This window comes from Ictidomys tridecemlineatus, chromosome 15 (assembly GCF_052094955.1).
Source record: "Ictidomys tridecemlineatus isolate mIctTri1 chromosome 15, mIctTri1.hap1, whole genome shotgun sequence".
Lineage (NCBI taxonomy): Eukaryota > Metazoa > Chordata > Mammalia > Rodentia > Sciuridae > Ictidomys > Ictidomys tridecemlineatus.
Window position 1 is genome coordinate 21,836,362 of NC_135491.1, and position 24,988 is coordinate 21,861,349.

The 24,988-nt window shown below is 48.3% G+C and overlaps 1 protein-coding gene and 1 long non-coding RNA gene across 17 annotated transcripts in view; one reads left to right on the forward strand and one right to left on the reverse strand.

Moving 5' to 3' along the window:
• Positions 1 to 24,418, reverse strand: part of Znf536 (zinc finger protein 536) — a 431,882-nt gene extending 407,464 nt beyond the window's left edge. For 2 of the 16 annotated variants that reach the window (XM_078032225.1, XM_078032215.1), the window contains exon 1: positions 24,160 to 24,418. The gene's annotated coding sequence lies outside the window, so the exon portion shown is untranslated. Of the gene's footprint in view, positions 1 to 10,255; positions 10,388 to 19,849; positions 19,961 to 20,266; positions 20,878 to 22,609; positions 22,704 to 23,342; positions 23,987 to 24,159 lie in introns of those variants that run through there. The other 14 variants (XM_078032227.1, XM_078032216.1, XM_078032224.1 and 11 more) reach the window with 12 other exon arrangements.
• On the forward strand, positions 20,209 to 23,700 carry LOC144370836 (uncharacterized). The gene is made up of 2 exons (XR_013430823.1): positions 20,209 to 20,520; positions 22,628 to 23,700. It is a non-coding gene; the product is annotated as an uncharacterized LOC144370836 (long non-coding RNA).
• Positions 24,419 to 24,988: the final 570 nt, after the last annotated feature.

Sequence of the window (24,988 nt, forward strand, 5' to 3'; positions counted from 1 at the left end):
ATATTTGAATGCCTTTTGTGTACACAAAGGCATCAGTGACCATTGCCATTTTGGCATTTAGGGAAAGGAGAGGCCCTAACTGGTCCTGTGTCCACGCGTTACTCTCAGGCTCCAGAGCTCAGTGACTTTTCTTCAGCAGGACACTCTTTCCTCCCTCAGCACCCAGCCCTAGCCACCCCTGCTCTGCCCACTGGCCAACTCCATCAGCCCCACCAGCCACTTCCCCCAAGACCCTTGCAGACGCGACTTCCGGCAGAGAGCTGAATCGCACCCCGACAAAATTCACAAAAGCACTTCCACGGATCCACAATGCCAGAGAGACATGCCCAGACGCCCGAAATCACACCAGCGCTTGCTCCGCCCGGCTCAGCACCGCAAGAGCTCGGGCTGAACATGTCACGACACTGTGAGAAACCTTTAAATCACCCACTAATGTAGATGCTCCTGTAGATGAAACACACACCTCGGCATCAACAAGAGGGGAAAGGGTTAGGGTCTTTGAAGGAGGCCTACGCAAGAAAGCCCTTTTTAAAAGTGCATTTTCATCTTTCTCTTTTACAGTGATCTTCTGCCATGGTGGAATGTAAACACCACAGGAATAGACAGAATCGTGAATTAAGGATTTGGACGCCTTGCTTTAGAAGTAATCTTCAAAGAATGCACATCCCAAACATCAAGAGTCGCACAACAAGGCTCCGAGCTGCTTGTGCCTGCCTGGCAAACGGCACAGGTCACACCTATTATTACCAGTTGGGTCCTGAATTGCTTTTAAAAATCAATAGAAAACATGTTCTTACATCCCGTCTCCTTGGCAAGGGGGCAGATCCAAGGAGCACTGACTTGGCCCAGAGAAGAAATCACATAAAGGATGTCCCCAAAACATTCCCAACAGGGGGTGTAAAGAGGAAGGAGATTTGCAGCTAAGGCTCTCTTGGATGCTTCCCCAGAAAAAGGAACTGGAGCCGGCTGGCTTCTTGAACTGCACACCCCCAGCCCTTCACCTCCCTGCCCCAGAAAGGAGAGGGCGCCCTCTGTATTCCTTTAACCCCATCTTAGTAGCCACAGTCGCGAAACAGATGGTCAGAGCAACCCTGCCTGGTGTGAGAAGTAGAAGTTCCGTGGGGCAGGGATGGGCCACTTTCACCTGAACTCAGCTGGGTGTGTGGTTTGGTGAGTCACTCGGGAGATCTGAGTCCCCAGGGTCCACGTCTGGAAAATCAGACGGACTCCACCTCCCAGGACTGCTGAGGATGCAGCGAGAAGAGAGACGTAAAGTTACCCATAAATCACGCTATGGGTGTCCTGTCATCTTGGTCACTGTCACCCTCCTCCTGGTTTCTAGTATTATTATCAGTAGCGGTACTGCACCTATTCGCTTCCAACCGCTGGGAAGCACCGCGCTTGGCCCTGAGTTAATGCTCTCGCTGAGTAACTGGAGAGAGGAGGCTATTTTACCCACCCAGATCATCCCCCCAAACCCAAAGGCAAAAAAAAAAAAAAAAAAAAAAAAAACCATGGAATAATCCGAGTCTGCTTTTGTGAGCACAGAACTCAGAAGCATCCTTTAAGATTAAATCTGTATGAAAAGCACAAAAGTCAAATGCTGAACGATGCATTAATTATGCACAACCAAAGATCTGGGAGAGGTTAAACCCCCATTTGGCAGCAAATTGAGTTCTTTTATTTGAAACAAAATCTGTACATGGCGATGATTTGTCCTTCCTGCTTAATGTCGCCAAACTTCTGGGGTGGGGTGAGGGGGAAGGGTGTTAAAAAGACAAAAGGAAAGACCAGACATCCGTTTACTCAAGGGTTCTCTCCTTGTTAAAGGATGAGATCTAATAGGCATCAGAAATAATGGCTCCTCAGAACCACTGCTGGCTAAGGTCAAAAGCCAAACGCACCTGGAGCAGTATTAATAACATCTTGTCCCACTAGGTCCATTAGGGAGTTATGAAGAGTATTTCTAACACGTGAGCAATGATCGGTGTATAAGACGCAAGGTTCCAAGTCTCTTTCTAGCTGTACATGCTCGGGACATGAGATGTTCAAGAACACCTCCCCAACTTCATACGGTGGAAATCTGAAGACTTAATGAGCCATCCAAGCTTTGTGGGTTTGTTGATTTTATTGTTGGTTAAAGCACCCGGGTCTTATAATTGCAATATGAGACTCAGGAATAGAAAGGTTTAACAAGCATCCCAAATTATTCTTTTTGCCTGCCAAAGTTGGAGAGACATTCATTGGTCTAGCAACACCAACCTCATTTCTCAGCTGGGGAAACGGAGGCCCAACTGGAGTAACAAATTGCCCAAGTGACGAGCCAAGCAAAGAACAGCACCTGAGACTTCTGACTACAAATTATACACTGGCCTGAACCGGCACACAGAGGATCTCTTGAACCCACATCTTATTTTTTTTTTAACCTTTGTTTTATTTATTTATTTCTACGTGATGCTGAGGATCGAACCCAGGGCCCGGAGTGGGCTAGGCGAGCGCTCTACCGCTGAGTCACAATCCCTGCCCCAACACATCTTATTTTTATTCACATAACCAACCAGCTGAAACACAGCAGCGGAATGGGAAGCTGGAGACCCAGAGACACTGGAGAAGAAAGGTCAGGAGGCGGACCTAAGAAAGACAACGGCCAAGATCCCAGTGGAAAGAGCTAGATTCCACCAGCCTTGTGACAGCAGGTGGGATTTCCCCTCCTTAACTAGAAGCAAATGGATCATTACCAAGAAACACACCACCAAAGGATTTCCTACTTTATCTGATTAGGGAACCCATTTGTGAGGAATTTCATTCCCCAAAAGCCCTAGGTTTGAGTAATAATGTCTTTGGATCTCCCTGGAAGAGTCTTAGGGTCTTTATTTTAAGAAAAAAAAAATTATGCCAATTACTCCACTTTTTAACTCATTGACTTAAAAGGGAAAAAGTTAGGCTTGGCAACCAAGTAGACAGCAAATAGTTTTTAGCCCAAGACGTCTGTAAATGACGCGCGATTCTATGGATAATTATTCTAATTCTTTTCGGAAGACCCTAATTCTCTTTGCTCGTTTATTAAGACTTTATTGCTTTCTTCTCTCACCCCAAACCACCCCCCCGCAGGAGTCAGATGTCCTGTGGGGTGGCAGTGGGCGAATCTGGTGGGTGGCAAGACCCAGGTACACTAAGAGGGGGGGTAAAAAGGAAATCTGTCCTCAGGGAGCTTGCAATCAAGTTGAGGAGAGGATACCTACGCAGGAAAAAGTGGTTTCCATTTAACTCACAGACTGAATAGATAATACGGACAGAGGGCAGAACTATCTCCACGGTTCTTCCATGGAAGAACCCCCATGGAACAGACAGGTGGAAACGGAGACCCGTAGGCTGTTCATTTCCAGATTCACTCCCATCTTTGATTTTTCTCTGCAGGAATCCTGCCTTGTTGTCAACCAGTGGGGAGGAGGAAGGTGCGTACCTCCAACCCTCGGAAAACAGGTTCTTCAAGATGCACCGCGAAACTCCAGAGACGGGAATCACTGGGGCAACAGGATGTGACATAGGTTGAAAGTCCTTTCCCCCCTTCTGCAATCATCCTCTGTGATTCGAGTGTCTTGTTGAAGCCAGTAGGGTGGCTCCACCTCACTCATCAGTCAGATGAGCGGCTCACCAATCAGGGAGCCAAGACGGCATCCCTCTGCCCAGGGACCCCCATCGAGTGCTGCCAAAGACGAGGACGCTGAGCGACTAACAACGCTGTCTCTGCTAATCAGGGCCCCCACACAGCTGGCTCTCAGCAGCCGCAAAGAACCCAACTCCAGCCTCCGTGCCCAAAGTACTGATGTCAAGGTCCATGACGGGGACCGCATGGCCCACCTGGGATGACACGGTACACTTTAGGAGAGAGAGTTTAGGAGAAAAGGCCTCGGGAGGGCTGAAACCCAAACCAGAAGAAACACCCCGGCCGAGCCAGTGTCCCCACCAGGGGAGAGAAGCTTTAGCGATGAGGAACACATAGCTTTGACACAGAATTTTATCATGGCAGCCTCTGGACGGTGGGGAGCCAGCCACGGCTGCAGGGTCCCTCCTCCAACAGTGGAGCACAGGTCACATCATCAGATACTGTGCTTGATGACACAAAACTGTTCTCAAAGGGCCACAGGCAAACTCCCATATTGTCCTTTAGGAAAATAGCATTCTTTCGAGAAGTATATGTCAACTGGCTGCTGCCAGTTATAAGTCGTCATTCTGGGTGCTGGATGTTGAGCCATCAAAGAGACTGTCAAGGGCCCTGGCTTGGGGGGGTCTGGTCCATGTGGAGGAGGGGAGATGGGTAAATATGCAAACAATCAATAAGATCAAGAAGGATCAGCAAGACAACAGGGTAGGACAATGACCTAGCAAGTGACGGGCATAGGGTTGATGGAAAGGGTAGCCAGGAGTGGCCAGGTGAAAGGTGGGGACCGGAAGGCTCCAGTCAGAGGAAACGGCTGTGCCAAGACCCCCGAGTGTGATTGTGTCCTCATGTCCAAGGAACCGAGGGAGACCAGCAGACTGGAGCCTCGGGGACATGGGGGAACAGGGTGGGACATGTCTCAGCCAGGGCGGCACAGGGTAGACCGCGATGGCTCCACCACCAACTTGAGCTTCTCAAACCTTCTTCAGGTGGGTTTTTGTCTCTTAGCCTGTACAGTGGCCTCAATTCCAGCTTCTGCCTGTTCTAAATCTTTCTAATATCCTCCATTGGCATCTCCCAAAAGGAAAAAAAACAGCTGCCTCTTTAAAAACACAAAAAAAAAAACCTCTGGGCGACCCCAAGGCCGGCTGGCACTGCCCTCTTTGCAACCGCTCGGGTGCGTCATCTTGCTGCCTCCTTTCCTGGCCAGGTGCTGGTCAGCGAGCTAATTAGCCAGATCACCCCGAGAGGGAGGAGCATCCAGAGGATGCTAAAAGCTAAAGGGGCCATGAGCAGAGAGAGCTGACCCAGGTTCCCCCCACCCGCCACGAACCAGTCTCCAAACCCCTTGTCGGAGGAAAGGCAAGGCCGGGTGGGCAGACATCTGAGTTCTGAGATTCTTCTGAAGTGAAGGCTTCAGTCAAGAAAATGCACACGAGTTCACAGGATGATAAATATTAGCATGCTTCTCCAAGTTCAAGTGAGTTGTCAATAAGACAATTAAAGCAGCATCAATAATATGCACTGTATGTTATTATCTGCTATTCTAAATCCCAGGCTTTGGTGATCTCTGGAAAACAAAGGACAGGCGGCGGTGATACAAATACTTTTTTGCACAAGTGGGAGAGATGTAATTCTGCATTAACACAACAGCCCAGCACCTGGGGAGGTGGCCGGCCCTGCCATACTGTACGAAGAACTCGGGGTGATGGAGAAGGGGCTAGGTAGAAAGGAGCATGCAATGAAAAATTAGCAATTCTGTGTCTAAGGCGGATCAATCACTTATATCACGTGGCCCCAGTCAATAGGAGCCTGAATAAGTGCTGGCATTGACCTTAATCAACTGACAATCGGTACTTGGAAATCAAAACTCTAGATTCTTTGAAAAGAAGAGGTAGCTAAGTGAAACTTTGGGTAAAATTGGCGAAAAGGAGTCAATGTGTCTTTTAAGAGTGTGTGCACACATTAGCGTATACACACATGTGTGCATATGTGTATAGATATATGGAAAACTATGCAGTATTGTGCTGAACCGGAATTTGAAATGAACAATCTCTTGAATACAAATTGCAATGGCAAAAGTTTTTCATTGTTCCCCAAGACAAAAACCTACACAATGCAATCTCTATACATCTGCAGAATCAAAAATCATTTTCTTCCAAAAATAACTTGCAAAGCATTAAATGCATTGGAATGAGAGTAGACGTTAAAACTACTATTTGTTGACACTTGGTGATTTAGGATTGAACAGAGAAGTCGTCTCCAAATTAATGAGCCAGACATAATAGAGCACTGTCAAAATATTGATTTTATTTTATCCTACCTATTGTTGGCACTCTTCTCTAAGTTGGGGGAAAATATAATTTTTTCATTAGCATTATCATTTGTTATTATTACATTAGTTGCTGTTTATTATGGGAAAGGAACCTTGTGTCACTTTTCAAGATTATTATAGAACAATCACATGGAAATTTGTGATAGAGACTAAAATAAAATACCAAATGTTTTCCAGACAATTTTTACTACAGACTGAAATATTTCTAAAGAGGAAAAAGAAGAACTGTTGGTTCAAATTTCCTAATACATGACATGTAAATTTAGATCTATATTAAGCACTTGGGTAAAATTACTACTCCAACTTATGCTTAAGTTAAAATGATTACATTTGGTTTAATGTAGCTTACTTTGTGGTAGTCAAATTAATAAGTGGACAATAACCAACATAACCCAATATATTTACAGGATTAAAAAAGATAAAATCAGGGGGAAAATAACTTACTTTTATTCTTAAGGATTATTTTTATAGTGTCCTTAAATACTTTTTTCCTTTAATTCATCATAGATTTCTGCTAAGGAAGGGGAAATATTTAAGCAACTTTTCTGAAAGTGTAATAAAAGTCATGCATTTGTTTCCATAATTTTTCTATTGAGTCATTTACATTTTAATATTTTGCATCTAAGTTACAATGATGTGAAATATGATATGTATGCAGGAGGATTTGGAATGTTTATAGTTATTTAATGAAATTTACTTAACCATTTAAAACCAAATGATTGAAGAAAAAGTTCAGTTTCCAAAGAGCCAGGACACATTTCATTTTCCACTAAAAATAAAATCAAATTTAAAAGTTACCATTGTCATAATTTAAGGAATAAATCAGAAGGCGTGAGATGTACTAGCAAGTTCTACAACTGAATGTCCTGTTTAGACCTCCAGGGGCCATAAATTAGGATCTAGTTTTCCTGCCAACCGGTCGGTCCCTCTTCCTAAAGGGACAGGTATTCAGGACTCACAGATTCGGGGCGGGGGGGGGGGGGAGTAGGTGAGAACTTCAAAAGTCGAAGATACCTGAACAAAGCACAAACTCCAGAGGTCCCTGTGGGCAGGAGCCCCACTTGTGCAGCTGTCCCTCAGCCTCCAGTACTCAGCACCCAGCCTAATGACAGGGGATGAAAGGGGTTGAAAGAGAAGACATGAAACTAGCCAGGCCCAGGCAAGAAAGGGACCCTGAGGTGCTTCTGCAAAACTCAGACTATTCCCCTGGCCTCCGGGGCTGCAGGAAGCATGACCAAGCACAGTCGTGAGCCTGTCCACCATGGAGATGTGCTCTGAGAAATGTGTCACTAGGTGATGGCACTGCGCAGACATCAGCTGGCAGACTTCCACAGACCTAGATGGTTCAGGCCGGTCACTACACATGGCCTCTTGATATCATCGAGGGTCATGACAAACATGTTTTGTATGAGGATAGCACCAGGAACATGGCACACTGTGTACTAGGAGTTCGCGCCAAATTAATGATAAAATCATGGTACAGTGAATACATAACCAGTGAGTCTGTATTATCATTATCAATGTCAGGTACTGTACCTAACTGCATGGGCTGTCTGCTGTTACAGGCCTGGTAGCACCCTATGCATGTTTACAGCAATACCACCACAAACGTCGGAGTATCGTGCATGGTACAATGTCGCTAAGTGATGAGGATACTTCAGCTCTCTTACAATCTTTAGGGACCACCGTCATATATGTGATCTGCCTTGGCCAAAATGTCATCGTGTGATGTGTGACTGTATAAACAAAGCACAAAGAAACTGTGTAGACAGAGACACCCCCTCAAGTTGGGGGTGGGAGACAAAAGGCAGAGGGGAGCCACGCATCATAGAAGGAGGACAAGAGAGAAGGACCACTTGGAAGAAAGACCGATATCCACAGGGTCAGTGGATGCCCCTCCACAAGCTGTGCTCCTAGAGTGAGGGAGCAGCTCCTACCAGTGGACACCCCCTTCCCCCATTCAAAAAAAGACAACACTGTTCTTGGGAGAGCTGCAAACACCTGGCCTTTGTTCTTCTTCCAAAACCACCAAGATCTCTCCAACCCCAGGGCCTTTACACATGCCATTCCCTCTGTCTGGAATCCTTACCCTCTCTGCTTTGCTGATTGCCTCTCACCCTTCATTGCTCTCTATGAAGATGCCATTAACCATCTAATTGAAGAAGAGGTTTCCCCACAGCCTCTGTTCTTGTCCTTCACAACCTTCATGGTCCGTTGGAATGATAAGTATACCTCTGGCTTTCTTTCTAGAGCATCAGGAACCATAGATGTAGGGCCATCTGTGTCCCTACTGCTTAATACAGTGCCTGGCACATAGTAGCTGCTCAGTAAAGATCTGAGGATTATGGTGACATGGCTAGAGTGGTGTGGAAAAAAGACAAGTGTGATAGGAAAACCAGCTCTCCATGGGCTCTGCTCATGCTACTCTTCAACCTCTCTCACTCCAGCCACACAGCAGCCCCCGGCTGCTTCTTGGTAATGTCAAATACAATCCTGCATCAGGGCCTTTGCACTTTCTGTTCTTGTAGTCTGTAATGCTCTTTGGAGATCTTCAACACCAAGTCTGTGCTCATGCCACTTTCTTAGTGAGGTCCCCTGCCCCGCTTACTTAACATCACAGCTACCCCTCCACCTGCCATCTTGCTGTACATGTGTTACCTGCTTCATTTTTCCCTATAACAACATCAGAATCTGACATGCTATTTTAATCATTATTTTTTTGCAGAATGTAAGCTCCATGAGAGCACAAATTTTTATGTGTTTATTTTCTGTCATATCCCCAGGACTTAGAATGGTTCCAAATGCTGGTACAACATCAAACAAATGAGCCACTGCCGAGCTACACCCATAAGACTTTGCCCAAAATAGTGTCCTTGGCAAAGTGCAGTTGCCAGACCACTTCCCACTGCCATGCTCTTGCCTTTCCCCCACCAAAAGCTGTGTTCCTCACTCCTTGTTGATTTATTCAAGAAACACCAGTTACACACTGAGGCCTAAGTACCTAGTACCCTTCACCTAATACCTAGTACCCTTCACTTAGTACCCAGTACCTCACAAGAAGATCCATGAAGCCTACTTTATGTGTACTGCCTGCTGGCAGAGCTTCCTTCTCAGAGCCTGGATGTCCATCCCAGCGGCATGTGGCTCTTCCAGGGTTGATTCTGTCTCTGGGGCTGTTCATAAGCAGGCCCCGGGGAGGTCAGGCAGCTGCAGTCAGCACTGTCTGCAGGGGCAGCCCCAGGCCACCTCCCCGGCAGGCAGACCAGCATGCAGCCAGGGGCTGCCCTGGGACATGGTAGGGAGGTCCTCAAGGGGCTCAGAGGGCCTGGCCCTTCTAACCCACTTTCCTGAAGAGATACTGTCCCCTTGAAGCTCTAGAGCTGAACACCGGCCCATTCGAGCCCGTCCCAAGAAACCCCCAGGATGTGACCAGTGTCAACACTTTGCACCTCACTGATGATAGGCAAGAAAAAGCCCAGGGACCGGGACCCTGCCTGGTGTCTCCTGCAAAGGCTGCCCTGAAAGCCTGGAGGAGACGCGCTCCTGAACCCCGAGGCTCCGGCAGATGAGGGCAGGCTCCCAGAAGGCCTCGCGTGTGGCTCTTTTTTGCAGGGGTAGGTGCCCCCACACAGCTTCACGGAGCTGGAAGGGTGTGAAATGAAGCTTGACAGAAGAGTGGGACATTAAGGTAGGGACCAGAGAGGCAAGGACTCTCTAGGGAAAGGAAGAGATACTTTTAGGGTCTGGGGGTTGGTGTCCTCCACTTCCTACCAGCAGAGGAGGGGATGTGGGTCTTCCCTCTTATTCCCAGGATGTAAATTAAAAAGGGAAAGGACTCCTATGCTCAGAACACATCTCCCCCTTTAGGGTCCAAGGGGAGAGAACGGCAGAATCTGCAACTGAAACAAGGATGTCCACCTCACAAGCCTGGGTCTCCAACTGTTCTGTTCCAGAAAACTCCATCTGCAGAGAAGCTCCAGGAGGAGCCCAGAGCCCCCTTCCCAAAGGCACCAGCAGCCACGCATCCCAGCACAGGATTCCTGCAGAGAGAGCCCTGCCTGGCCACCTACCAGCAGCTTGACCTTGGGCAAGTCACACCACATGGATAAGCCTCCCTCACTCAACCAAAAGACAGAGAGTACCCCAGGGACTAAGTTAAATGATACCTTGCATTTTAAAACCCAAGGCCATCCATCTAATAAGCACCCAATAAATTTTACAGGTTTATTTACAGGACTTGATCTTGGTTTCAAATATACCCGAGGAAGATGGGATCGCTAGGGTATTCCCGGCTGTCCAATGGAGACTGAAGCTGTCCTTTTGTCACAGGGTTAGGGGCCATTGGGAAAAAAACCTCCTGGGAAAACCATCCTGGACTTCCACCTGGTCCTCTGTAAAAAAAAAAAAAAGTGAGGTTCGACTCCCCACCTCTTGCTTGGGTGACTTGTCTGGAATGAAACGGCTCTAGGTTCAACTCGCCAATTTAATACCTCATACTTGAGCGTCAGTTTCCCTGGAATCAATACATGAATACACACCAGGATACAAATTAGGCAAATTCCTTTAGTGTGTGTGTGTGTGTGTTGTGTGTGTGTGTTTTGTGTGTGTGTGTGTGTTATGTGTGCGCGTGCTCATTTGGAACCAGAACCCCTGAGATCATCACTACTCTCATTCTGTTGTTGGTCTGGAGATAACAGTCTTATGGTGATTTTGTTCTTGTTCAGAGCATTAAACCTACTTAGGACACAAAGGCACTTGATATTTTCTAAAATGCATGAATGAATGACAACACCTTCTTGGGGGCCTTTGGCTTTGCCTCTAGGGAAAAGATGGAGAGAAAAATGTATCATGTTCCCACCAGGATTCCAGCAACTGGTGTACGATGTGCATGTATGTGGACAAGCATGCAATGCCAGTTCACAGGTCTGTGTATGTAAGTGCATGCGTGTATGCTCGCATGTGGCATATGTACATGTATGTGTGTGCATCGGTGATACGCATGACATGTGAACATGTAGGGGAATCGTGGTGCTAATATTTGGTGGATTGGAGTGAGAATGCTTGTTTAGTGAAGGCGTAGACCCCACCCCCACCCAGACTCCTCCATGAACTCAGCCGACCCTATAAAATGCATCTTCAGAAACATAAGAAATCAATCCGCCGATACTTATTGATCCCCAGGTGAATAACTCCAAAGACCAGCCAAGGCAACAAAGGAGCAAGGAGACCTCTCCAGCAGCTCTGCAAATGACTGGCACACACAGCTTTGGGCAGGGGCCGCATTTCTAAAATATTCAACAAAATGTAGAAAACGAGTAATAATCGTAGCTGGCTATTCCTCGAATAGCTGGTCCCTGGGCTCTTTCATTAATCATTTTTCTCTTTCAATGCAGGAAAGAGACTTTGATGAGGCAGGAAGAATTATTCCAATCCCACCGATGAGAAAACTGAGGCTTGGAGATAAAAATGCCCGGCTCACAAACAGCTTGTAAGTAGAAGAGGCGGGTGTTGAACTCAGTCCCATCTGACTGGTCCTGAGCTCTCTATTATGGTGTGACGCTGTTTTAAGAACAAAACAAAACAAAGCAAACATGCTTCAAGCTCTTCCTCATTTACCAAACTCGATGTTTTTCCAGCTCAATGAAACAAGTATCTCAATCGTGGAATGAAAGAGGGAATATCCCTAAAAATTAAATTATGCAAAAAGTGAACTTACAGATATTGATATATTGAACAACACACATGTACTAAGTAACCCTTGCAAAAAAAATTAATTAGAAAAATAGAATGCACACAAACAATTCTTCTTTAGACTCTCCATTTTCTGAAGCAAGTATAGAGTAAGCAAGCAAAAAAATTGGGTAAAGTTTCCCTGCACCCACCTAAAGATTAAACCACTGATTGATGATGGAGATTAATAAAATGGAGGTTGCCTTGGCACTCCAGGCCAGCAAAAGTCTGACTTGCCTACCTCCAAGAAAGAGATCAGGGAGCACAAATATCTGCACAATTAAGTACAAATTATCATACTGGCATTTTGCATTAGATTCTGCTAAGGCCTCCAGTTCCTGGAGAAGCAAGCACTCTGTCCCCAGCCTCCCCAGGCCACCTGGCCCCTTCACAATGACCTCCACAGGAAGCCAACCTCCACCAGACAGGAGTCAAAGAGACAGATTCCAACTCAAAAGTCTATTCTGAGGAAGGAAGCAGCTGGAAACCACTCATTCTTTAGATCAATGAACAAATTATTTTATTGAAGGTGGTATTTGGAGATCACACACAAAAATTACCGTGATTTTTATCTGAGTAATATTATCATGCAAAAGGAGAAAAAGTTTTCTTAACAATAGACCCCTGTTGTCCCCAAGATCCACACATGGGCCTAGTATTTTTTCACCAGGCAGTGCCTGGAAGGAAAAAAAAAAAAATCTCACACAGGGATCTAGCTCTTGTCAACCTTTTGAAACAAGAGGGAAAATGCGAGGATCAGGTTGCTGGTATCAGTGAGATAAAAGGGCAGGATGTCAAAAAACGCAACCAGTTCTTTCTCCGAGAGGGTTTTGATGATACTCTGTACCCTAATATCTGGAATATATTACTTGACCTCAGACAGTCATCGCTAGAGAATAAACATGCCAACAGGCACAGCAGTCACATCCCCCTCCAAAAGACAGGCCAGATCACCATCCGTTACATCACAGGGCACTGTCATGGGAAATGCCAAGCAGATGACCAGGCCCCGGCTGAGCCCATCATTTGTCACATACTCTGAAGACCACTGTGTCTTCCTTGGGGTGACAGTAGTTATTAAAGGAGAAAATTGCTATCTTACAGGCTTCATCAATACATTTTTAGATGATGCAAATATCCGTGGCAGCTTATCTGTACTATTTCTTCGGCCTCCAAAATATGCTAGATGGTCATTTTAAATGGAACTAAAATGGCAATGCAGCGACCCCCCCTCCACACCCTGCACCACCCGCCCTCAAACTTTAACAAAAGCTTTTTCAAAATACTTTGAGAATGAGTGTGTGTGCAAAAGAGTGAAAGAGCAGATAAGGAGGAAATGGGGGGGAGAGACTGTAACAAAACAAAACAAAAAACACAGAAAATAAATATTAAGTTGTCAAGTCAATGATCTCAGAAAAGAATCGCAGACGGAGCAGCGTCTGGCTTTTTGCTTAAGAAATGGTGCATGCAAAGTCCAAGAGCACTCCAGGCAGGAGCTCCAGACCACTCTTGAGCTCCAAGTCCTGAGCACCCCGCAGGACTCGGGAGAGTGAGTGGCACTGCTGCCGAGGCCAGCACAGAGGCGGCCCTCCTGGATCACAGAGAGGATTCGGCTGCGCAGATTAAATCCTTTCATGTCGGCATGTGGCCGCTTTTCTCCCTCCCCACATTCCCACACTAGCACTTTTCCACCTTTTGAACTCTTCTTACGCGATTGGGGAGGGACTGCCACCCACCAGCGCTGACCCTCTTTCGGGTGGAAACGTTAGTGAATAAAGTTTCTCAGATGCTAAGCAATCCTGCACCGAGTTTAATTAGCAGATCCAGCCGCGTTCCATCAGCGAGGCAGGCGCTCTCTGCTCCGTGCAGATTTAAGGCTGCCGAAAACAGCCACTTGGCACCGACAAGATTCCAAACCCCCAAACTGGGAGCCCAGGCCGAGGATGGGAAATAATTATAAAGCACTTTAGCTGTAATTTCAATAAGACTTCCCACCCCCTTCAATAGGCTCATATCAAGGACGACCTTTCCTTCATAATTTGGAAGGCTCTGCCTGATTGGACTGTGATAGATTTTTAGGGAGAATTAAAATTTTAGAAAAAAATAACCCCAAGGATTGCCGGTGCTACTTTTTCTTCTGATCAATAAGGGATAACTGTTCCTAGATATTTTGAGAGACAAAATGAAACATTGAACTGTCCAAAGAGATTACATTTTATATATAACATCCATGCGATCTGTTGACTATCTCTACAGTGAGCATTTAGCTCATGCAGAGTTTCCCAATATTTTCTCCTTCCTGCAAACAAATTTACAACAATGCATATGTTCTCAAAGCCACGAGTTCTGGTTCATATTTTTTTTTAACTTCCATTTTAAAGGCAAGCTGGTATCATTTGGAAGGATGATTTCTGTTCCCAGTAGGATTATATGGAAAGGTGGGGGTGCAAAGGAGGTGAGGGTCATGAGCCTCCCTGGGCCAATGCAGCTGGCTTCAAATCCCGCCTGGGCCCTGCCACAGCTGTGTGGCTACAACAAGTTGTCACACCCGGTCAGTTTGCCCACTGGGAAGCTGCATTAAGGGATGCCCTTCTCTGGCTTGTTAAGTGGCCTTTAAACAAGAGACTAGCCCAAGCTGCAGAATTCGGCACCAGGCAAAGGACAAGCACCCACCACCAGCTACTGCAGGCACATCTACAAAAAAAGTACCCTAAGACCCTCCCCCCACAGGTGCCTGGACACTGCAGGCAGAGAAGTCCATTGAATTCACACAAACTTCTGAGGCCCTTACCATCTAGCCCTTGCATGAACTGAAATCTCACTCAGATCTATGGGAATTACATGGGAGCCTCAGAAATGCAAGTGAGAACATCATTATAATTAAGGCTGAATGGGCAATTCTGTGATTAATCTCAATTTTTAGGGAATTTATGAGTTGGCTTTTACAACCCAAATAGAACTACGCATGTGTGTGCGAGTGTGTATGTGTGTGTATAATTTGGTAATGAAGCAACAGAAAGACTAAAAAAAAAAAAAAAATGTGAAGGGGGCTGATAGTCCCAACTGATGGAAAGGCTGAGGTATGGTATGAAGCAGGGTGGAGCTGGCAGAGAAGCATCCAGGCACCAGAGCCAGCAGGGAGAAGGGGGGCGGGGGCAGGAACACATTCCCCAGAGACAAGCCCACCTCGGTAATCAAAGACCCAACTAAACACGACTCAGGTAATCAAAGCTGTAATGCCTTGATAGAAAACTTTCAGGTTAATGTCAGCTCAAGCCTACGGTGATCATTTTTCCTGTGTCAAAACGGCACTTAATTTTCTCATTGTAAAGCCACAGACTGAGAACAGGCAGGTAGAGGAGGGGGAGACCTTATAGACTGGTTTTCCTTCCTGCATCTCTTAGTGCCTTGGAAGCATCTGCATTAGCTTCCTGCCCCCGCCCACCTGGAGGCTCTCCCACACCTCAGAGGGCTTGCTTGGTCCCCAGGATCTTCTCTGCCTTCTCAGTGCAGCCTTAGAGGTAGGAAGGCAGGTGAACGTGGGTCAGGGGGAGGCTTTGCACCAGTAGAGGGGTTGAGTATGCAGCGGGGTGGGGGGCTCTGGACTTTCCACCTACCCCACTCATTGCCTCTGTTTCCTTTCTGAACTTCAGGACAAATAGGGTACCTGTCCTCACAGGAAGTTGTAAAACACTCAGTGCCCTCCCTTCCATAATAAGTGCTCAGAAATAAAGGACTGTCAGAATCCTGCCACCAGGGTTCAGAGCCTGAGAACTGTCACTTTGATTTACATGTCACCCTCAGTGGCCCAAAGACACAGTTTTCACCCCCAGGTGCATTTTTAGGATCTCATCAACGTTTTAAAAATCAGGGGGGCTGGAGTGGTAGTTCAGTGGTAGAGTTTGCCTAGTGTGAAACTCTGGGTTCCAACCCCAGTTCTGCCAAAAGAAAAAATAAATAAAACCCGAGTTGGGTCCCACACCTTTGTTCCAGACACCTCTCACCCATTTATTCTCCCACTCTAGAAGTTGTCCTTCATCGCAGACCCTTTAGGTCTGCCCTCATTTGGTGCAGGCCTCAATCTCCTGATCTTACAAGGAGCACTGGGACATGTGTGTCCCCCTGCCAGCTTTCAAACTCCCTGAGGGTGGAACTAAAGCTGATATATCTTTCCCCCCTTTTGTGGGACTGGCTCATGAAAAGTATGGGAAATGAGCCTAATTGCCTCTCTCCCAGGAGGTATATGGAAATGTCTTCAGACATTTTTGATTGTCATAACTGGTGTGGTGGGGGGGGGGCAGGCTACTGGCATCTGTTAGAGGTCAATGATGCTGCCAAACATCCTATAGTGCACAGGACGGGTTCCCACAAGAGGGAAAGGTCTGTAATACCCTGGTCTGTAGAAAAGAGGCCCAGGTTATTAGGGCAAGTTCTACCCAAGGCCTCACCCTAACCTGGAATCTTGCCTCTTAGGGAAAATGGGTAGGACATCACTTCCGGAGTCATCTCCAGCAGGCCCACAGCATGTGAGAAGCCAAGTACTGGCTACTTTTTGTATTGAAATATAAAATAAAAACCAAGGATTATAATAACTTTTAAAAGTGAAAGGTGGAGATGAGACAGGGTCCTCAAGCAGACAACAGAGACAGCCGAAACCAGCCCTAGGCCTGTACAATGCAGCCTGGGGACAGACAGGCCACAGAAGCCTGTGGATGGCACCCACTGGCCAAAGAAGGCCCCACCCCCCACCCCAGCTACTGCTGGGGCCCTAGGCAGGTGGCCTGCTGCATGGCCCACCTTCCTGCAATGGCTTCCATCCATATCTGCCTTCATTTGGAAACATAAAATAAAACGGGATCTAAAGAAGGTGGCACATGTTGCCCAGGGACCACATCCTGAGCATGTGCGTTTCCTGCACTTTCTGATTCCTTCCATTTATTTCCCCACCCATCCCTCCACCTCACAGGACCACTTACAAACTCACTAATCTCTCCTGGATAGTGTAATAGGGGGTGAAAGGAAATCATCTCAGAGCAGGTGCTTCTAGTGGATGGCACCTTCCCCCAGTACATACACACTCTCTCTCACACACACACACATATACACACCCTGCCATCACCACAAATGTGACCATTGGGGCCACTTCCCAGCTTAACTTATTCTGACTCCACCCATTATCCATTCACCCCCCCTAAAGACACTCAGTGCTACCAAGATGGATATCACAGTACCCCAGAGTCAAGAGACCTGAACAACCAATTCTCCTTGGCAAAAGGCCTCCCTCCCAACATCTCCTACTGGTGACACATAAAATACACAGGTGAGCCAGATGTGGTGGCACATGTCTGTAATCCCAGAAAGATCAGGACAGAAAGATCATAAGTTTGAGGCCAGCCTCAGCAATTGAATAAGACCCTTAGCAACTCAGTGAGATTTTAGTCTTGAATAAAAAATAAAAGGGCTGGGGATGTAACCCAGTGGTAAAATGCCCCTGGGTACAATCCCCAGTACCAAAATAAACAAACCCACCAACCAAAGAAAGAAAAAATTAATAACCCACACAGGTGAGTGCAGATAGCCAGGTGGGCAGAACCCTCCATTCCCCAAGGATCTTCTCTTTTTCTTCCAGTCCCTCTGCAGCATCAGTCATACCCTGCCATAGCTGTAGTCAGACTTGGTGGGGCCATGCCTGCGTGCAGAACAGGTGTGTGTTCACAGAGAAAGCCCTTTGATTCACAAGCTCCTACTAACAGAGGCATCTCCAAGGTGAGTGAACCTGTACCTTGCCTTGAGACACCAAAATACAACCTTCTCAGCCCAAGAGAAGTCATCAGGCCACCAGATTAATGTCCTTCTATCCCAAATCTAAGACCCCACCTGGAGACAAGGTGAAGCAGGACTGAGCATTCACAGGCTCTAGGTCTTGGCAGACATGCTGTCAAGGCAGGGGGTGGTGGCGCTCTGTCTTCAGCATGGACAAAAGTTCACCTACAGAAAACTCCCTTCTGTTTTTAAATTTGCATCAAGTCTCATTTTAAATAATGTTGAGAACAAAATGCAAGCCGATATTTCAGCTTACTTAAAAGGCTTATTAAAAACACTAAATCCAAAGATGTTAAAAAGCTATAATTGTCCTCATTCAAACTGGAAAAATAAATCTATTTGCTTTCTTCTTTTATGGTACTCTCCTTTAAAAAAAAAATAAGTTCATCTATATTCTCATGAGCATCATTGCTATCTTTTTTTCCCCTCCATTCAAGGCACTTTAAAAACACCTGTGCCATTCATAGCCAACTTTTGAGCAAAAGGCAACCACATTTGGGGAAGGCTGTTTAACTGATTTCCTGATGCCAGATATATAAGTTTTGTCTTGCTTAAAAAGTAAGATGCAGTTCACAGTTTCCTTGAATGAGCTTGTGGATTTTATAGGTCTGAGCTGATGAAAATTTCTTTGGTTACCTAAGGCAGGGCAGACAACCTTACCAGCTCAGCAGGCAACGATTCTGCATCTCAGCAGTGCCTTAAGCACCCGATGGGCAACTGTGATTAGTAGGGCTGCACCTACTGGCCACCTCCCTGTCCTCTCCTGTAATGGGGGCTATTGGCCTCTGGCTTGGACCAATGCAGCGTGACTGACGCTTGTCGCCTGCTCTAAGTCTCCCGTGAAGACAGCCCCGGCCAGCAGTTAAGTTGCTGAGTTGTGAGGATCTCAAGCCTGCTCAGAAGTTAAGCACTCCAGGCATAGAACAAGATGGGTTTTCAGAGCACTGGTCCAAGAGAATGCAAATTTATTGAAAGCGTTTTCTCCAGGTTTTTCATAATTACCATTTATGTCTCCGGGAACTGTTTCCCCGAACCCAGTTTAGGGTGAAAGCATTTTAAAGACTTTCTCTGCAGATGACATATGAGGTACTAACCTTTTTTCATATGCCCAGATGTTAAGTTCATTTTCATCACATTTATGCAAATTTCATTTGAACAGTAAATCAAAAGAAATCTTAAATCATTGTACACTATTTAAAAATCAACACTAAATCCGGTTTACTTGCAGTGATATTAACATAAAGTACAGCTAATGGACGGGAGGTAGGAGGCAAATGTCACAATCCCTTCTTCCATACAATGGCTGCAGAGAGACAAGGGGTCCTGGCCATCCCTCAGACACAAATGTCTCTGTCTGGTGACAACTGGATTCCACTTTTACTAGATTAAGGATGTTCTGGAAACCAAAGCCTTCTAAAAGTTCTCCAAACTTTGCAAAAACAGAGATTCCCTCAGTCCAGGAGCCTGTCATTCACATCAGTGTCTAGATGAGGCAGAGAAAGTCCAAAGGCAGGGCCTGGGTGGCGATACTTCTGGCAGCTGGCTCCCTCCTCCTGGGGGGAAAAGTTAATTCCTAGGGCTCGCTGGTCCTGCATTTGTCAGGGAGCTGGACGTCAGTGCTATCATTACCAAGCAAATCAGCCAGGCGGTTAATGGTGGAATCAGGAGACATTTGCACTCAGCTATCAGAATGACATCATAACTAAAGCAGCCTGAAGCCCTAGGCTCTCTCTGAGCAGAGGCCAGAGGGCTGCTGGGGGCGCCCCCCTGCGACTCCCTTGGCTGAAAGCTGAGTCCCTGGGCCCTTCCAGGCAGGGTGGTGGGCCCAGCCCCCAGCGAGTTCCCAAGCTAGTCCAGCAAACAGGAACTGGGGTTACAGCCTTCCCCCAAGCCATCGACTTTCAGGTTCTGCACACTATAAATAATAATAATATATTATGTATTTATAATAATTCGAGAGACGCGTAAAGCCACTTTTCTCATCAGGCAAAAGCTGGCATTTTATGAATGCAGCTACATCTTTGCTGTAGAATTTATGGCGTTTCTGAGAGAATTGTCAATCTATCGGTGACCCTGTCTTAAAAAAAAAAAGAAGCTCTGCACTCTCTCCTTCTAGCAATAGAAATAGATGTCGCTGGGGGAAGGGGGGGGGGTCAAGCTAAGGGAAAGCCCTTCCTGATCTTGTTTTGGTTGCTTTTCTTCCTTTTAAAGCACAGTCGAACACTGACACAAACGCGCGCGCGCGTACACACACACACACACACACACACACACACACACACACACACGGAGACACAAACCTTAGAATAATGGGGAAGGCATTTGGCGACAAGCTGCATCCGCGGCGCAGCGCGACGAGCAGCCAGCCCCGCTCGCTCGCAGTTCAGCCCTCCACCAACAGCCGCGAGGACTGACTACCCGCCCCCGACCGGAGATGCCCAACTCCACAGCGTCCAAGAGATCGCCTCTCCGGTCTTGCTACAGGTACACGCGTGGCCCGAACACCACACCTGGCCCGAAAAGTCGGGAGACAGGGAGGAAAAAAAAAGTTGTGCGAGCAGCCAGCCCGGCAGGTCGGGAGCCCACAGATGCTGTCCTCCCGCCGGATAGCGGCTCTCACCAGAGGCCGGCCGGGCAGCGCGCGGCTCCCGGCACCCTAGCTCACCGGCTTTGCGCGCTAACCTCGGGGCGCACTGAGGCCACCGCAGGGCACTTACTTGGCACTTGCTTTTGAGTGTGCAGGTCGTCGCGGCTTTCACTTGGGTTTTCAAACAAGTTTCAGGGAGGAAGAAGGAGGCAAAAAAAAAAAAAATCCAATTATGCAAATGGACTCCGGACTGGGAGGCGCGCGTTGGATCTGACGCTGCTACTGTACGAGTTCTCGGAGCAGCCCCGGGCCGGCAGATTTATGGGGGCGCGTCACGGCTACGCCAGGTCCCGCCGCCGGAGCATCTCGAAGTTAATTAAAGCGGTAATGTCCACTTTCCTGGCGACCCTCCGTGCGTGGGTTTACTATTTCACTATCAAACCCGACCCCAGCGGGGTCGGGGGCCCGCTACCCCACGCCTTTCCTCCTTCCCTGTTCTTGCTTCCCCCTCTTTTTTCTCTTTCTCTTCCTTTTTCCTCTCTTTCGTCTCTTTAAGTCGCCTGCCTTCCACTCAGTGAACAATGAACAAAGATGTGAGTGATGGGAAAAGATCGCCCCCCCTCCCAACCTCAGCAGTGAGCAAAGCTGGTCTTAAAGTAAAAATCCAGTTGCTAATAACAAACTGGGAGGGAGGGAAAAAAAACAGTGCGTTCCCAGTCTAACCTCCCCCTCCGCACACACATACACGCACGCACACACACACGCGCACGCACACCCCACCCCAAGTTCACCTAAGCCCTGACTAGGGACTAGGGCGCCAAGGCCCGGGAGCGCGGAACTACCCAACTTGCCGGGAAACAGAGGACACCATGGGACGGGGGCGGCGCTCACTCGGACCAAGATCGCTTCCCGCGCCCCTCCCCGTCTGCTCCCCGCCGTCAGCCCCCTCCCAGCATCTACACGGACCAGCCGGGCCCAGCGGCCCGCTGAGGCTGCCCGGCGGCCGGATGCGCTCAGCAAACGCGGCCCCTGTCGGATTTCTGCTAAACTGCACAGCGGCGACGGCGGCAGCGGCTGCCGGGAGAAGGCGCAGGAGCAACCGCAGGCCGGCCCCGCGCGCGCACTCACCCCGCCCGGCACGCTCGCCCGTAGCCCATTCCCCGCCGGCCGCCCGCTCCCACCCGCGCGCACGCCAGTGGCCCCAGACGCACCGGGCGCCCGAGCCCAGCAGGCCAGCACAGCGCGCAGCCGCCGTATTTTCTGCTAAAGTGAAAACTAAGGCGGCTGACAAATCACGTCTCCTGCAAGGCACCCGTTAGACATAACAATATCCGGCAAACAAAACCCGGCCACCGCTGCAACTGGCGCGCGGGGTTGGGACCCCGCCCTGCTCCTCGGTAGCCCCCGACCTCTTACTACTGCCCCCGCAAACCCCAACCCTCCAAGCTCCCATCAATTCAGTTCTCCACCTAACTCAAGAGATTGTGTATATGCTCGCCGAAAGGCTACAGTAAGGACGACTCACAATACAAGAGTGAAAAGGGGAAGGGGGGGGAACCTTAACTTTCCACCTGTCCCCAAAGAAAGCCCTGCAGGAGTTTCCAGAGAAGATTTAAGGAGAGGGGACACAAAGCGTTCTCTCACTCTCTCGCGCTCTCTCCCTCTCTCCCCCAACCCCCTTTTCTCCCCACCCCCCCCAACTTCCCCGCGCCTGCGTTTCTACCTTCTCTCACTTCGCATACGTCCATCTATACGGAGATATCTATATTTTAAATTATTTGCAAAACTGCAACAGATGGGCGCGTCGAAATCTGGACACTTTCCTACTCATCAAAGAAAAGCCCCCCCTTATTTTATTTTATTTTATTTTTGCCTAAAATACATCCCGAGTTCCGCCTACGACTGTTTTCCTTAATTCATTTTCCAAAAAAAAAAAAATAATAATAATAATGTCTTAAAGCAAACAGAAAGGCTTATTAGCAGCGATCATTCTCGCCCCAGTCCTATGTCTGGGCTGGGGGGTGCTTTCCCCTAAATTGCCCTGTTCCCAGACGCCCCCCCACCCCTCCCTCTCCCCCACCTTCCAGAGCCCCCCACGCCCATACTTCCTCACTCTGATTGGCCTCATTTCTCCAGCCCGGGACTGGCCGGCTCAGTTCCCTCCATAACCTGTTACTTATTTATTTATTTATTTTTGTCTCTGGCCCCCGCTTGCCCCCAGGGCCGCGGCGATCTGGGGCAGGTGCTACCGGCGCCGCCTACACTTGCAGGAGCCATGGCCCTTTCTCGGGGTCGCGGGTTCAGACCCTGGCACCTCGGCCCCGGCCTCGGCCTCGCCGGGCTCCCGGGGCGCAGGAGGCCGGTGAAAACACAAAATGGCAGGTCTCAGAGGCCCTAGGCTCTGGCAAGTTTGATACACTGTAAGCATTAGCTAACTTTGATTTAAAAAAAAAAAAAAAAGGTTACAAATTACCCTCTCTCTCTCTTCTAGGCGGAGGGGTCAGTATCTCACAGCCAGCGGCGGCGAGGGGAAAGGGGGGAGCAAGGGGAGCCCCAGTTCCAGGCAGAGGAGAAAATGGGGAAAGTCACTTGAGCAGAAGTTTCCGCGTCCCCAAACTCCCCCTCCCCTTACGAGTCCCCCCCCACCCCCAAAACCCTTCTGAAAGTTTCCGGGGGGCCTTTGAGCCGCTTGCCGGCCGCGCGCGGACTGGGGGCGCGGGCCGGGGCCGGAGCTGGGCGCAGGGTCCCTCTCGCGCGCCGGGGCGCGAGGCCCGGAGACTCCCTTTTCAAACTAACGGTCCCGGGACCGCGGGCGGGGGAGGCGGCCGCCCGGGCGCTGGTCCCGCTCGCCGCCGAAGTTCTCTAGCGCCATTCGATGCCCGGCCGCCGCCGCTTTCTCGGTTTTCCTTCTCTTTTTTTTTTTTTTTTTTTTTGCCCCCGCTGACAGCTCCTCTCGCCCACGTCACAGCCACGGATATTTAATTAGACCGTATTTTTTAATCGCGATGGGGCGAGAAGGAACCGGGCGGCAGGCCTTGCCGAGATGAGGAGGGGGAGGGGATGGGGGGGTGCTACGCCAAGAGTCCAAACTCACTTTGCCACCTACCGGACGCCGGGGCGGTCCCCCCGCGCCCGCCGCGCCCCCCAGTGCCCCCCCACCGCGCCGCGCCCCGCGATCCACCCCCCCACCTTTGTTTTCCCCTTACCTTAAACATTGAAACGCGGGCGTCGGGAGCAAACTCGGGCACGTAAACGGAGCGTTGTAAAAGATTGTGTTCAATGAATAATGAAACATGTCCACATGATTGACTTGATCATTTTCCGGGGCTGAGGGGGGACGGGCGCCCAGCTCGCGCGCCTCGCTCGCCCACTCGGCAGAGCCCGGCGAACTGTTCCCAGCCCAGCCCGGGCAGGGCAGGCTCGGTTTTCATCAGCCTCTTTTCAGAATCGCCCCGTTCATTGATACTCATCACCCAGCCCCAGCAGACATCCCCATCCCCGGCTCGGCCTCCCCCTATCTGGTAGGTGAAATGCATTGTACCATTAAAAACGCTCTCCATTGTCGCCCTGGCATAATTCACAGCAACTAGATAGGTCTTGCGGCATTTAGCTTTGATGAGCCAGAGACTGAACCCTTGATATAATAATCTACAAAGAATGGTGTGTGATCGTCCATTTTTTCTCTCTGTCTAGCAACTAAGAAACCATTTAACACAGCGCAGCTTGCTTCTGACCTTGAGCTCATGTAAACACACTTATTAAAATCTATCTATTCTCCAAGAGCTACATTCTGATTGTCAGACTCGTTACTGAGACATATATCAGCCCCTTCGCTTGTCACTACTTTGCATTCCTGCCTTTGACTAAAGAATTTTTTATCCAGCCGAGAGGGAGAGAGAGAGAGAGAGAGAGAGAGAGAGAGAGAGAGAGAGAGATTGCCACGGAGGAAGAGGAGAGAGAGAGAGGAGAGAGAGAGAGAGAGAGAGAGACGGAAAAGGGGAGAGGAAAAAGCGTAATTCTTACCTGCTTCTGAAACTATTTAAAGTCTGTTTCTTTTCTGGGGGGAAAAAAAAAAACTCCCGGGTGAATCTCGGTGGACAGCGGGACGCGGAGAATCAGTCACAGCCCGGGCGTTTAAGGGAGTCATCAGCGATCAAATGACGTTGATCCGCGCTGTAACCTTGTGGCGTATTTAATGTAAATAAGGCAGTTATGTTGCCAATCGCCGCGATACAAACACGGAGAGGTCCTCAGCCTCGCCTCCCGCGCCTGCCATTAGAGGCGACTTTATTTACAGACACTATTTAGGAGATCATGATAATTCTAAAACAATACTAGTGCCAAATGATTATGAAAATATGATTTTAATTAATCACGTAGTAGGCAAGGAAATTAGCATACGGTAATTAAACTTCGAGAAAAACGTCACGCAGGTTCTCTGCCTTATGGGTCCAGAATAATCATCACGCGGTGGGCTCCAGGACTTAATTATCAAACAAAATAACTTTTTTAAAGGCAACTTTGCAAGGCTGGTCCTCAAGGCGAACGTTTTGGTAAATAACATAAGCGGAGGTAACAAGGTGGAGATTTTGAATGGTACGTGAGCTTGGATTTCTGTGAAGCAAGGAAGGGGGGGAAAGAAGAGGGGGGAAAAAAGCTGAATAATGCAATTATGGATTCTCTGTCCTGGAGTTGACAAAAGCTGGAGCCTCAAAAGCCTCTTTGTTATGGGATTATATAATGATCCTGGTGTCATTATGGGTAAAAAAAAAAAGATTCAGTAATAATAATAAAAGAAGTATCCAGATACACCAATGAACAGCTTGTTAAAAAAAAAAAGCTTGCATGTGAC